The sequence below is a fragment of the Cavia porcellus genome, unplaced genomic scaffold, assembly GCF_034190915.1.
Source record: "Cavia porcellus strain 051 isolate PalLab524CR breed Dunkin Hartley unplaced genomic scaffold, mCavPor4.1 scaffold_13, whole genome shotgun sequence".
Taxonomy (NCBI): domain Eukaryota; kingdom Metazoa; phylum Chordata; class Mammalia; order Rodentia; family Caviidae; genus Cavia; species Cavia porcellus.
In genome coordinates, this window is record NW_026947496.1 from 43,183,993 (window position 1) to 43,199,603 (window position 15,611).

At 36.5% G+C, this 15,611-nt stretch overlaps 1 protein-coding gene across 2 annotated transcripts in view; it reads right to left on the reverse strand.

Annotated features, from left to right (window-relative positions):
* Window positions 1–15,611, reverse strand: part of Celf2 (CUGBP Elav-like family member 2) — a 799,248-nt gene that overhangs the window by 600,286 nt on the left and 183,351 nt on the right. For both annotated transcript variants that reach the window (XM_063260461.1, XM_063260462.1), the window contains exon 2: window positions 3,770–3,808. The gene's annotated coding sequence lies outside the window, so the exon portion shown is untranslated. The remainder of the gene's footprint in view (window positions 1–3,769; window positions 3,809–15,611) is intronic.

Sequence of the window (15,611 nt, forward strand, 5' to 3'; positions counted from 1 at the left end):
ACCCAAAAAAGGTGAGAACTAGATGCTACATGTTCCCGAAACACATGAATTCCAGAGATCAGGAAAACTGTTCTTTGATAAGAATATGAAATTAGAATGGGCTTGGAGTGCTGTACACAGGACCAGACACTGTACCAGTCATCCCCAAATAACAATTTGAGCATATTTTGGGCAGAAAATATTACTTTTTGATTTAGAAGGAAACAGACCTAAGGAATGTGGTGGATTCAGCGATGCCAGGGTGATAGGAAATTTGCCCTGCTTGAGTAAAGAATGGCTGAGTTAACAAAAAATTGTGAAAAAAAAAAAAAAAAACTAGGAAAAAATCTGACCTGCAGAAAAGTAAGGTCTTTGCAGGAATTAACTTTTCTGTTAAAGCTACCTGACTTAGACTTCCAGTGTGATAATTTTAACTTCCTTCCCAATGAATCTATAGGCCATACAAGGAATGGCCTTCTTCCTTATCAACCCAGTGAAAAAGTCTAACACAATTTGGGAATCCTCTCCTCACAATGTTGCCTGTGTACTGACATTGCTGAATTGTAGAAAAAGACTCCCCCTCATTTACTGGTATAGTTTGCAGTGGAGTCTTAAAAAGTCAGCTGAGGTTTGTATTGATGACTATAATGCGTGGGGCTGATAAACCCAAAGTTTCCTAACCCGTGGCCCGCCACTGCCTTTCCATAGTGGCCTTGGCTTCTGACTCCTCATGAAAAGGAAAAAGGGAAATACCATCATTTGAGATGTGTTAAAAAGCAAGCTGGATCATTTGCTGTCCAAATGCCACTTTTAATTTACTAAGAGCCTTATTTTTGTTATTCTCTATCTTATTTATGGAAATGATTGTGGTTTATGTAGGAAGCAGACTTTTTTGCTCTTCTTCCAACCCACACCAGAGGAGGAACTGCTTCTTCTTCTTCTTTTTTCTTAATAGAGGTCTTAGACTACTGAGTTATCCTCAAATGAAGCTGGGATTCAAATAAACATCTTTTTAGTCCTTAGATTTTGGCCTCTGAACCCAATTTAAAAGCTTAAAAACCAAAGTAAAAAATGCTCCATGTATTAGTTCTATGTGGACTTTATAGTCTGTCTAAAATTTATCTTAATATTCTATAGAAATGGATCTGCAGAATATATTGTATGTGATCACCATCGTTGTTTTAAGTTATGGCTCTGTTTTTTATAGGATATAATGAAATGAAATGATGAAAATGATATTTAACTTTAGATTTCACTATTTAAATCACATTTTTTTTGTTATCAACAATTGGTAGTTAAATGTTTCTTAAATACTAGGGAATGTTTTATGATTTAATATTTGCCTAAAAACAGAAGGAAATATGTAAAACTACATTATTCTACTCTATAAACTACTAGAAGGCAGAATTTGGTTTTGTTTCCTTTGGCTTCCTAGATGGAAGGATAAAAATCTGAGCAGACATATGTACCTGTGATTTTGCCATTCCTGTACTCTCATCAAAACCACATTATTCAAATAGCGAGTAAAGAGTTTATGGCTTTTTCAACACTGCATTTACCTTGTCCTGAAAACTCTATAAAGCTCATCATTTCTCCTAACAAACTGATATTTTGGTCTCTGGTGGTCAACTGTACTTAGCCTCCTGTCTTTTTGGTTTTACTGTGGTCAGAGAGAGTGCATCATTATGTGGGAAATCTTAACCTTCAGTGGTTAAAAGCTCAAAGAAATAGCTCCCAGTGCTGAGAATATTACATGTTTGATGGTTTTCCTAAAGACTTCACAGCCTATGTACCTAGTTTCTGAGATTCAGAAGATTCAGAATAGCATGTTCTATTTTTGTGATGGAAGTCGGCCTGATTTGAAGAAGCTTTCACTGTTATTTTTGAGTTTTAAAACTTTGTTTTACTAAAACTTCTGCCAGGGGGAAGGTTTTCTACACCTCATTCCCATATGCCAGGAGAGAATAAAGAACACAGAACAGTAGCAGCCAAATTTCAAACTCATTTTGTTTTGACTCTTGCTCCAGTTAGATAATCATAGTCTTCATATCAGTGAGGAACAAACTAAAGTAGTAAGATACCATGATTTTAGGAAACCTATCAAAGTCCTATAACTTTATATAAGGTTTGCTAATCTGTTGGTGCCTTTCACAACAGCCAAAACCTTATAGCATCCTACAGCCAGAACCCTACAACTTTTTCTCTTCCTCCTGCAGTATAAATCCTAAGCGATTTGTAAAGGCTGTATCATAGGAAACTTCCCAAGGCATTATAAATCCTACCTCAAAATGTAGGTGATATGTGGAAAAAATTTTTTTGTGTGCAAGGAGGAAGTCAGGTGATGGTAGACATTTTAGGAAGGGGTGGAGTTAAGGGATGGAAAAGAAAAGGAAATCCAGAGATCTTGGAGACGTTCTTTCTTAATGACTTTTGTCTTTGGCCTCATTAATATATCTCTAGGGATTTAAAGAGCCTAAATTGCTTTTTTGTCACTCTCTCAATTAGTGAGGCTAATCCTAATATTAATGAACACTCTTGAACAACAAAATGTGTAAAATATTTCCCTCCCATAACCAAGCCAATCACATGTGACCCAGATCACAACTACTGTTTAGGCAATACATATGTATTTTAGGATTAAGTATCTTTGTTCTTTCCCATCTGTGCTCTAAATCTGTGCCATATGTCACCTAACAAGGTCTTTTCCATTATTCTTTTCTTCAGTTCAGTGCATGTTGTTCCTCTTGTCCCTTGAAAATTAGCCTGTCTGTAATCAGAAATCACTTCACCTCACAGTTCAGTGCACCTACTGTAGATGTGGCAAATGCTTGTTTACGGGGCTGGTAATTGGATTAAAACATTGAAAGGAAACAGAAAACGGGAATGTATTGAAAAAAACTGAAAAGCACAACCATGAAAATCAACAAAATCAAAACCAAAGCAAATTAAAAATTCTAATGAACAAAATTGCTATTAATAAGAATTATTTTCAGTAATAGTGCTTCCTCATATTCAATTGCAACAATATTTAAAAATTTAAGAGAAGGAAAAAAAGGACGTGCAAATAGTTTTCCTGGGAGAGTGACTTGCAAATGCTTGATTAGTTTCTGTGTATCTTTCTGGCTGTCTTGAAAGATATACTGTTCATAAATCTTCACTATGTCTAGATACCAAAATAATTAGTAAGAAAGGCTTCGTGTTATATTATTTAAGAGAGAAAATTAGTTATTCTTTGAAATTGGATGTTGTTTTGATACCTGAAAGCACTAAAAAGACAACAAGCGTGATCTATTTCAGCATCTTTGTGAATTGTGTAAGTGGGTGGTGTGTGGCACAGTTGTGTCATGGTGTCAATTCAGGAATGATCGACTTATACACAATTGACAGTTTTATCCCCCAAAATAAGCTCATATATTAGTTTTGTGAATATTCTCTTAATATTCTACTCAAAATACTTGTTAACAAGAAGCTGGTATTTTGAGGAAACAAAACACCTTATGATAAAACAAAACCAATAATAATTTAGGTATGTGAAACCAGTCATACAGAAATGCCAATATCTAAGACACAGGCTCTCATGTGATATGCCCAAGGCACAATGGATCAGACTCAACAGTAAGCAGAAAGAGAAAATTCCAAAGAGAAGCAAAAGAAATGCTTGTGTTCCAGAAAGGGTAAAAAGCAGGAGACTGAGACTGTCAGAAGCACAGTGCAAACCACCGCCACTACCTTTTCAGCAGGCCCTCTGGAGGCTGTGCATTTCAAGTCTGCACGAGAAGCCAGCTCTTACCTGATTGCCTGGATCACTCCTTACTGCAGCTTTGTAGACCTAAAAAACAAAAGAGAAAAAAAAAGAAGAAAGAAGTGAAGTTCAGTCCTTCAATTTTATGCAAGAAAGATACTGAAAACTTATACTTCTTACAAATTACTTTTTTATAGCAAAAAGTTGGAGTGAAGTAACATGTAGCAGTTAAGCAAGTCAGATTAATTTTGTTATTTGCTCTTCTAAATTGCTCATTGACCTAACAGACAGGCAGAAGTGAAATCTTGTCGGAGAAGAAGTTCTTTAGTCTTTATCAGAGCAAAATTATATTCCCACATTAATGATTTCTGATTTCTATCACATTTGTGCAAATAAAACTTCACTAGAATTGGTTTAAATTACCTTGGGGATATTGATACTTGATGGATACCTTTATTTTATTCATATTAACTAGGGGAAAGCAGAAAATTAGTGGCTGTCTTCCGCTGCAGAACTTGTGTCTAGGGACTTACTGTTAGGAATGCTATGAGAATTAGTCTCTTTTATTTACATCGTCAGCTTAGAATATTAGTCAGTGGTCCTGGTGAAATGTTTATTAATGCTTATTCTCCACATATAACAGTTTTACTTTTTTAGCCAAGTGATAATACTAGGTTCTAAAATGTATTAGATGAGTTACTGTTGATTTTTACACTGTTGATGTCAGTGTACTAAGATTGAACTGAGTAATAAGAATATCTTGCTAGAAACAGGCAATCAAAAGCCAACTCTAGAGCCACTGAATCCACTGTCCTAAATCAGGAGTTGGTTAACCATGAGCTCAACACAGCCTGCTTCGTGTTTTAATATGATCCATGAACTTGGAATGATTTTTACCTTTTTAAGTGGTGGGAAAAAACTCCAAGAATTTTTTGTTATGTTGAAAAATACTAGAGTCCATAAAGTGTTTCTGGGGTATAGGTATACATATAAACCTCTATTTTCATATTATTTTTAACTGTTTTCATGCTGTTACATTGGGAGGTGAGCAGTTGAAATAAAAAGGTGTGGTCTATAAATCTTACAAGACTGGTCATTTGACCTTTAATAAATTTACTGACTTCTAGCCTAGGTTGTACTTGAATTCTTTTCATTTGGGTATGTAAAGAGGTAATATAACGAGCTCCTAAATGTTGAGGTTGGTTGTTAAGTGTGTGTTATTTTTTCAGTCACTAAAATAAAGATAATTGTATTATGTTCTGGCTCATACAGATCATTACAGCTGACCTGAGAAGTGTTCTTTTTGCTGAATGGAATCCTTGGCAATCAGCACTGGAAGGTCTAGGCTGGCTTCGTTGATACTGTAGATGTTTAGCATATCTATTTTTTCTCTGATAAGATTTCAAGACTATTCTTGATATTTGATAATTCTATATAGAACACTAACTAAATACGGAGTAAATACAAATAAACCTCAAAAACTCAGAATGCAATGTACAGTATATAAAGTGAATAGTATCAAGTCTACTTTTCTTCTGGTAATGAGACTTTGATATTTTACTTAGTATTTATGAGTATATCTAGAACATTAAATGAACATAGAATAAGTAATAAATCTTGAAAGAAGTAAAACAATATTTAAGTACATATAAACTACATGAAGTTCAAAAGTTTACATATCTATATGGAGTATAGTTATAATACTTAAGCATTATATGAAGTTCAAGATAGATTTGACTGATCTATATTTTTTAAAAAACATAAATATATAAATACATATTCACATATCTTTAGTGAAAGATTAACCTTGCCTGAAGACAGGTCTGGCATTTTTTCCTTAGCTCCTGGGAGGCAATTTCCATGCTTTTGGAATGACCTTTTTGGTATGAGAGTCACTGTTTACCAGGGGCCCTTCGATGATACCGTATAGTCTATGACAGCACTGTGATTTATGATGTAGGCTTAGGACCATGCACTATCAGCTTGACTTCTGCCAGCACGGGAGGCAAAGGTCAGCCACGCAGATGGTCGAACATGTTTCTGTAACAGGCTCAATAAAACCTCTGGAGAGCAAGACTTGTGGGCTTCTATCATTGGCGATACTGCAAATATATTGTCTCATAATGTTTATGGGAGAGGAAAGTTCTGTTCACAGAATTTCACTGGGGGAAAAAAACATTTAAAACCCTGTACTTAGAAATGTCCTGGATCCTGTCCACATGCTTCCTCCCATAGTTGGTTTTAATCTGATGCTTTTCACTGTGTGAAATCATAACTGTGAACATAATAGTTTTCTTGAGCTGTGAATTGTAGCAAATTACTGAATCTGAGGGTGGTCTTGGGGAGAACTTGTGATGGGCATTAGAAATGAGGGTGGCCTTGAACACTGAAGTGTATGCACGTTTTTGTGCATTTACATTGCATCTATATGTACATTTACAAAAATCATGCTAGCTTTGTGTGTGTGTGTGTGTGTGTGTGTGTGTGTGTGTATGTGTGTGTGTTTGTGATGATTGGTGGATTCTAGGATGTTAAATGTAATATAGTTTTTGATCTGATGGTGGTTAAATGAATAATTTTTAGAAGCCATATATCTATATCTATCTTACATACTCTTCTATATTTATAATATCTCAACATCTAAAAAGAGTAAAAGCATGTCACAGAGCATTTTGTTATAAACACACATACACACATACATACACACACATGCACACAGAGTTTAGTGCGACAACTAAAGCTCTTGGTTACACAAAAGATTACCTTTCTGTCATTAGTCATCTTTGTTTCAAAGACTGTTGTCTATTTTTCATAAGAAAGTGAACACTAAGACCAATTCAGTTTGTACATATTCCTTTTTGCTGCCATCTCCAGCCATTCTCTTGGTAAGCACAGGTACAATTTTATCATCAGGTATTATTGTAGCTGTTTATAGCAATTTTCTTAAAGGGGCCTGGGGGATTGCATGAAACCTTTCCTGAGTTTTTTTTTATTTTAGTTTAGTGGTTCAAAGATCATAGTCTCAATTTTTCATAATCATAAGAGTGAATATTGCTTTTGCTTTGCTTTATTTGCCATTTTCTGGAGTCTTAGAGCTTTTATTCCACTGATGACATGTGTGTCTTGGAAAGGAATGTGTGATTTATCTTGTTCTTAGTTCACTATAGCAGTATGAAGCATGTGCAGCTGTCCAATAGAGCCACATCTGATACCGTGAGCTGTGACTTATTCTCTGGATAGGAGTGGGAAATTCTCATTTCAGTAACTAGTCTAGTTCTGGGAAAAATGTATGCTTAGGTAAATTGTTTTTAGCTGATCAGGCACAAGGAGGCTTCAAACCTGTATCAACAGTTAGTCTCTTGCACCCACAGAGATGCATGCATTCAAGCCCAGCTCCTTTTGCTGTCACTGCAGGTGTTTGCATGGCACATGCAATATTGTCACATACAAAGATCACTACTATCTTCCACTTGGGGAAGAAGAGCTGAAAAATAGCACATGATTCTTCATAGTCAGATAATTGACTGTACCAGTATTCAATACTTAGTGCCTGAGAAACCTGATTATGGTCTAAAAATACAGGTACTAATTTCAGGCAAATTAAAGCATTTGTTTAACTTCTTAAGGTATCAGATATAAATTGTTGATCTGTTAAAAAAAACCCTAAAAATCCTCACAGTTCGGAAATAATTTCTGCTGGATGTTAAGATCCATGTATATTAGGAGCAATAAAAGGAAAATATCATAAAGATGAATGCTAACTGCTAAGTAGAATAAAGTATTCCAAAGAAGCAGGATAAAACCGCACTCGGTGACCTACTCAGATAGATGGATACATATAGATTGAAGATAGGAATTTAATAGATCCTATTACCAACTGACTGTCTTCTAAGTTATCAAACTGATTGTCACAAGTCAATTCCCAGCAACAGCATTACTCAGCTTTATCTGATTTCACTGTTCTTATGACCCCCAAAATAATCACTGATGAGCAGCTTCTGTCTAACTGAACAGCTCAATCATATGGACCCTGAGGCAACTTGTTCCATCACTTAATGGATAGTAGAGAGGGTTCCCCCAAAGCCCTAGCCAGCCGTATTTGAACCAGCGCCAACACTAACCCCAATGAAGAATGCAAACCACAGGTAGCACTACTGCAGGTCATTTTAGGCAGAGATTGGCCGCGATGATGAAAGTTCTCAAATCTCGTGTGTGAACAGTCATCCAATGACCTTTGTGGAAACTCTGTTTCCAGGTTCCACTCCAGAGGTGGTGCTACAGTACTCTGTGTTGGGGCTTCAGGTATACACATTTCAATAAGTATCCAAGTGTTGCTTACCCTCAGTGAAATATAAAACTAAACAGTCAACACTGCGTCTAGGCTTCCAGAATGGTAGGTGGCTTCTGCCATCACCATACAATTCATGTGCTCATGTCAGAACCTTTCAACAGCTATATATTGTATGGCTCAGTGAAAATAGATGCAACTAGTGTCCCTTTATACAAATGACAAGACTCATTTGGCCAGTATTTACATGGTACTTGGTTTCTATGTAATTATTGAAGACGTAAGTGATGAGACTCTAAAGTATTTTATTAATGCCATGTAATTGTATACTCCACTGTCTCCAAGAGAATAATCTTGGCAGATTCCTTTCCCTAGGCCATATATTGCTATAGCTATCATTACCTTACAGCTGTCAAATGAAACCATGAACAGCTGGGCTAAACTGGTCTGTACTTAAAAAAACTACATTAAAAGACTTTATTGTTAATAAATGGAGGCAATTAAAGGTTAAATATTTAGTTCATTCAGCTCTTAGCATAATGACTGATTATAAAGACAGGTTCAATTTAATTGCCCATATTAAACATTGGTATTCTTAGTTACTAAAAGTTTTATGGTACCTCTCATTTCCAGTTCTACATGTAGGAAGATTGAAAGTCACCACCGCATCCTAACAAATGAAATACAAACCTCGCTGACAAATCAACAGTGCATTTTAAATCATCAGAGAGGGGAGGTTGTAGGAGTATTCATCTGCTGCCCTCCATGTTGGAGACACATCTTAGGAAAACACAGGGAACAACCAGACAGTGGAGCAGGAGCTTCCATGTGAACCACTGATGGAGCAGAAAAATAGGAATTGTGATTGATGACCTGCCAGAGACTCAATGTGAACAAGTCTGAGAATTATGAACTCTAGAGGGACCCAGTCACAGGAGCTTGCCTACATTGTTCCGAATTTTACTCCCAGGAATTTACTAAATTCTCACTGTAAATATTTGGGACAATTTTTCTAGTGCTTTTCCAAGGATGATGGGAAAAGAAACCACTGAGGGATATGTTAGAGAACTCTGTTTTCATACCAGTCTGTTGTCAGGTGAAACTAGTTAACTAGAGTCTAATGTGCTGGAGTTTTTTCAGAACCTAGCTGAGTTGGAGGGGTGGGTACTGCACCTGAGACTACTTTAAACTTCCACTTGGTATAAGGGTATACAGAATTACAGCCCACTTTTGCCACATTGTCTCATGTTGTGGGGGGGGACCCAAAAGGTTCAGGATCCAGGGTCTTGGCTCACAGGAAGGCTGAGATCTAGTTATAAGACTATAGAATACTTCCCTTCCCCCTAAACCTTTAACACCCATATTGCTAAAGGCCTACTGACAGCAGTTCTTTTTACTCAGAACATTGTGTACCATTAAAAATTTACAAGACAGACTAAAAGGTGAAAGCACAGTTTGAAGAGACAGAACCAGACATGGTGGGAAGTTGGAACTATCAGAGAATTTTAAAACAACTATGATCAATATGGTGAGAGCTCTAATGGGTAGACAGTATGTTAGAACAGCTGGACACTCTAAGAAGAGTGATAGAAATTTTAAGAAAGATCCAGGAAGAAATGCCAGATATCAAAATAACTAACCAAAACTAAGATGTCTTATGAGCCTATTTAGTAGATTGAACAGGGCTGAGGAAAGAGCCTGTTTGGAAGACAGCACAACAAAAAATAAACAAAAGCTGAAAAAGCCAGGAAAGAACATCCAAACGCTTTGAAATAACTGAAAAATGTATAAAATATGTGTAATAGGAATATTAGGAGGAGGAGAATGAATGAATGAAATATTTCAAGTAATCATGATTGAGAATTTCTTTGAATAAATGTGAGACACAAATCCACAGATCCAGGAAGCTCAGAGAATACTAAGCAGTATAAATGTCAAAAGAACTATACCTTGGCATGTCATTTTCGAACTACAGAAAATCAAAGATAAAGATTAAATCTTAAAAGAAGCCAGAGGAACAAAGAGAGCTTCTCTAAGAGGAGTATGGGTAAGATTTACATGGATTTCTCCTTAGAAACGATGAGAGAGAGAAGAGAGTGGAGGTAAAGGGTGTTCAGAAGAATTCAAAACAAATACAAAGATAAACACACAAACAGCAAAGCTTCAGCTCAATAAAGGATAATTCTGTACCTTGTAAAATTTTTAATTGTCCTTCAAAACTGAAAGAGAAATAAAAACTTTTTCAGAAAAACACTGAGGGACTCTGTTGCCAGTAGAACAGTCTTGCAAGGAATTCTTAAAAATGCTTTGGAAAGAAGCTGTATAAGTCAGAATTCAAATATATATTAATAAGGGAAGAGTACCAAACAGGTAATCAGGTGAAGGAAAAAGAAGAACTAAATAAAAACTTTTACTTTGCTTATTCTTGACCTAGCAGATAATAGTTATTTTCAAAATAATAGCAATAATATATTTGATTATGTGTGTGTTGGAAACCACTATGCGGTGGGTCTGAGAAGGATTTAAAATTAACTAATCAGCTTTCTATGTTTATCTGTGAGTCTGTCCTAGGCCTAGGTCCCTTACCTTGTGATGGGGGCTGATTCATAGTAAGTGAACCTCTGTGAATCACCACTGGTCCTGCCTGAGGCCTGTAATGCGCTGTGATGCCAGAGATGCCTCAAAGGGCAAGATAAGGCCACAGGTGAGGACACCTGGCTCCAACCCTAACCAGAGACTACTGCTGCAGGCATCTCACGCCTCCTGCTGTGTCACTCCTGCCATAATTGTAATCATGGAGATAAGGCAGTTCTCCTAAATTGGCGTAATTTACTACTTGGAGAAGCCTTTGAAGTGACTCCCAAAGTCCTGCTCATTTCCTGTGCTTTCCTCAGTATCGCCTCTTATTTTGAAAACGTAATATAGGTGGCCCAGAAAAGATTTTTGCATTAGCCTCAAAGTCTCAAACTCTGCAAGAGGGTTTTAACTCTCCTGGAGCCCCAAAATCATACCACTTGTCTCAATTATTTAAGCCTTCACTATACACTGGTTTGGAAGATCTTGGCCAGGACCCCAATATGTATGCAATAACATGTAATGATAATAGTGAACTATTCCCCAAATTGTGTAAATGTTTCTTCAAACTCAACAATAAGAAAAAAAATCCTGATTAAAAAATGAGTCAAACATCTTAAAAGATACCATATCACAGAAAATGACACATTGGGTAATGAGCATACAAAAAAATATGCTCCATACCATTATGTTGTAAGGGAAAATACAAATTAAATCAACACTGACTTGTCGTGCTTCTTATTACTTAGCAAAAGTTGAGAATTTATGTCCATATGAAACCCTACAAAAAGGTATTTATAATATTTTTGATTTATAATTGGTCAAACTTGGAAGCAACTAAAATACTCTTCAGTAGGTGAATGGAAACACTGTATCCAGACAGTGGAATATTAATCAGTACAAAAGTGAAATAAACTGCTAAGCTGTGAAAAAAATGGAGAAAAATTTAAACACATATTATCAAGTCAAAGAAGACATTCTGAAAAGGCTACACATTGTGTAATTCAAACTACATAACGTTCTGGAAATGGCAAAGCTATGGAGACAGTAAAAAGAAAACTTAGTGGTTGCTAAGAGTTAGGAGGAAAGGAGAGATGAATGTGCACAGAGTGAAAGGTTTTTAGACTGGTGATACTTCTCTGTACGAGGTTTTATTTGAGAAAACATGTCATTATACGTGTACTAAAACCTACAGAATGTGCCCAAAATCAACCCTGAACTATGCTACAAACTCTGGATGATCATGATGTGTCAACAGAAGTTCACCTATTGAAAAGATGCCCCATACTGGTTGGGAATATTGGTAATGAGGGAGGCTGTGCAGGTATGAGTGAAGAGGTAAATGGGGTATCACTGTATCTTTCTGTAAAATTTTCTGCTAACCCATAGCTGATTTAAGAAGGAAAGTCTCTTAAAAGTCCAATCATTAAACTATTAAAAACCTATTTAATTTTTGTCAACTTTTAAGCATAATTTTGTTGATTGATAATGTGCCCTGTCTTGTCTAATGGTCACAGCTGGGCTAGACAATCAATATGAATCTTGTTTCTCTCATAAGAAGCTGAGTTTGGGTCAAAAGCCAGTTCAGTTTAATTCAGTAAATATGTGTTAAAGATATGTTCAATGCATCTCTTCATTCAGGCTCTGCCTTAAAGTGGCATAAAAATCTTATATGAGTAGCAATAGTACCAGGCAAGATGTATAAGATCTCTCAGAGGAGTTCACATTACATTCTCCAGGGCATGCAGGGGAAGGAAATAGTATCTTGTGCATAGAAATAAGAGTGTCATGAAAAAGGTGGCAAATATAATTCAGTTCAGGTGCTCTGTAGACTGTACTTTGGGGGGTGACAGCAGAAGACAGATCTGCAGGTTTTTATTCTCTTATGTGTTTAGGTCCCAGATCCCAGGGTGACATGGGTAAGTGCAAATTAGGATCAAACTTGTTTATCCTCCTGAAAAAGACTATGACACAAGTAGTTTGGAAATAAGGTAACATCATTTACATTTTGTCACTGCAATCTGGTGGAAGCCAAGTAGATGATGTTCTGTTCCCCAGCTTTATAAAGTCACTTGTTGCTTGTCTCTACGCCTCTATTTGCATAATATAATATGTAGGATTCCTCCTCATCTCAAAGGAACATTAGTGCACGTGCATGCACATGCACGCATACACAGGCACACACAAAACATTGCATTAGGACTTTATAAAATATCAACCCTTATATTACTTTGTTGATGTATGAAACCAACTTTTTTGGGTATTTGGGGCTAACATGTTAATTGCTATTATATAGGTAAGGAAACTGAATCTCAGAGAAGTAAATCACCCAAGACCAACTGCTTTTAATAAGAGATGTACCATTCAAATACACTTCTACTGTAATCAAGTCCTGCCATCATGTTTATCTTCTCTATGATGAGTTAACAACAGTGGAGAGAAATATTTTATAATAGAGGCAAAGTTAAAACTCTCTTAATTAGAACATGAGTAACAGGTGTGTCCAATTCATTAGATTTTTTCTTTTATATGCAAATTTTAAGAAAAATAAAAAGCAAAGCAAAAAATGGCAAAACGATCTTAAGCAAAATTTAATTTCAGCCACAGTAAAATAGGAACAATTGGGTCAATTAAAGGCTGAGTGTCTTTGGTGTGATGTAGCAAAAAATCCCAATGCTATATTTAAATTCATATCATAGAAAGGCACTCTTCATTTGATAGGAAATATGAGCTACAGAGGGACAGGCCAATTGGCATCATGAAGGAGCAGCCAGTCATATCTTAAAGGTGGGGGATTTTGGCAGGACAACTTGCTTGACCTCTTTGACAGATCTAGTGTCATAAATTGTTGGGTAGGGTGGGGAATTCAGAGTAGTGGGAAGGAGGCATTATAAAGGAGAATTTGAGTTGTTATCTTGATTGCGGTGATGATTTTGTGAATGTTTACTCATGATAAAACTTGTTGAACTACACATTTTAAATATGTATGGTTTATTTCATATCAGTTACACTGCTAGAAATCCATTTGTCATATTAATAAGAAAGGGATTCATGAAACTCTAGATATGGTTTTTCTAAATCTCTGGACCATCACGGTTTCTCCCTCTAGGCTGGTGTTTTGCCTGAATTTTCCATTTCATCCTTTGAAGCACCAGAGAAAACTAAGGGACTGGTAACTCTGCTTTTTTGAATTTGCACCTCATTGAGGTATATAATGTAGGCAATTAATTTATTCAAAAGATTATGCTATTGAAGAGGATAGGCAAAGAATCACTGCTTTCACTTTAAGGGTAAAAAGTTAAAATGCACTGCCATTCTGAGATGCTTGCAATAATCCTGGCTGAAAAATGGTGTGGACTATGCCCCTTAAGAGTGGAAAGGCTCAATTTTATTTCAATCTGACCTTCTGGTGATTCCAGGTTGTGCTTTTATCTTCTGTGTTCCAGCAGACTGGGGCTAATGCATGAGAAGGCACAGAGGCACCTTTGAAAAAAATCTAATTTGCATAAGCCCACGCAAGAAAGACAAGTGCTTAAAAGATTCATCAATAAATACAATATTGCTGCTGCAGATAAAAGTAAAAAGGCTCCTTGCAATTTGGAGAACCCATTAAATAACTCCAGTTTACCTTCAAATATAGGAACTATTTCAAAACTGATTTATTCTCATGACCGTCCTGGCAACTGACAATGCCATGGCCTTTTATGAGTTAACAGCATGTCCTTTTCTGTGTTGATCTCTGGGAGCATCTTCCCATGGTCAATGATATATATGCTTTCATTTCTTTAAAAGGAGCTGAAATGCAGGAATGTAACTAGACTAGGGTTTTTCCCCCACAAATCAAATGCTTGGTTAATTTTGACAAAATATACTGATAAAGGCAGTCACTAATACAGAAGGTTGGCTGCAGACATTTTCCTGACCCTGTTCCATAAATATAACAGAAAAGTGAGCTATTTGAGCCATAATAACCATACCTTTGATAGCCATGCCACCTGTGGATCAGAACACTGATTCAAATAGCATGGTATCTTTCAATTGGAGATCTGAAAACATTTTCAAACAAACAGGAATCTTTTTGGTTGCCTAGTATGTGTATTTATTTTTTTCCTCTATTATTTACCCCTCTATCATGTTCCCATCAGATTTATTTTGGAGACTCTTTGGCATATAAATATATGCTATGTTGCATATAAGTGTATGTCCTTGTGAATGTGGAAAACCTCATCAAAGCAGAGACTCAGTGTTGAACTAACCTCCTTCTTGTGGTCACACAACCTTCCTCTTACAATGGGAATATTGGTTGTTTCTGAATCAGGTTATTTCAGCACCTTCCTTTCTGTCTTCCTTGCTACTCCTATTACCAACTGGAGACTCATCTGTTTCTTTAACTGTGCTCAAGGGACAGAAGTGCTGTGAATTGCCTGAGGTCATTTATGGGGAATGGGATGGCACTCCTGCTAGCTTTTGACTGCCTAGTGCTATGCCAGGCACTGATCAATCACTTGCTTCCCTTGATTTGTTTTCTCTAAAGAGAAGCAGAACTAACACAGGCCTTGTAGTTTTGAACTGATTTGACTAGTGGAATGTGACAAATGACACACAGTCAGTAGTTGCTGCCTGACTGAAAATTTTTACCTGGAACAGGGAAAGGTTAAACTGTAAATGGGTTGTGTATGTAGGGACTGAATGGAAAGAGCAAAATCGACATTCTCAGGTTGAGTAGATTTGGAAACCAGTAAATTAGTATGGAGAAAGAAAGGATGATTTCTGGCAGCATGACCAAGGTTGCAACAGCACCAACTCATGAATTTTCTCCTCCTTGCAAGCAGGGAGAAAGCCTAGTGAAGGTCTAGACTATTAGCATCAACTGGCCCTGGTAGGGTGGAGAATCCTATTAAAGTTTTTGTGGACCTTGGTTGCATGTGTAGACTTTCAATTGGAGATAATTGTACAGGGAAACTTGCACAGTAGTTTTGTAAAACATTTTTTTTTTTGTTTTACCTTAGGATGTATATCCTTTCCCTA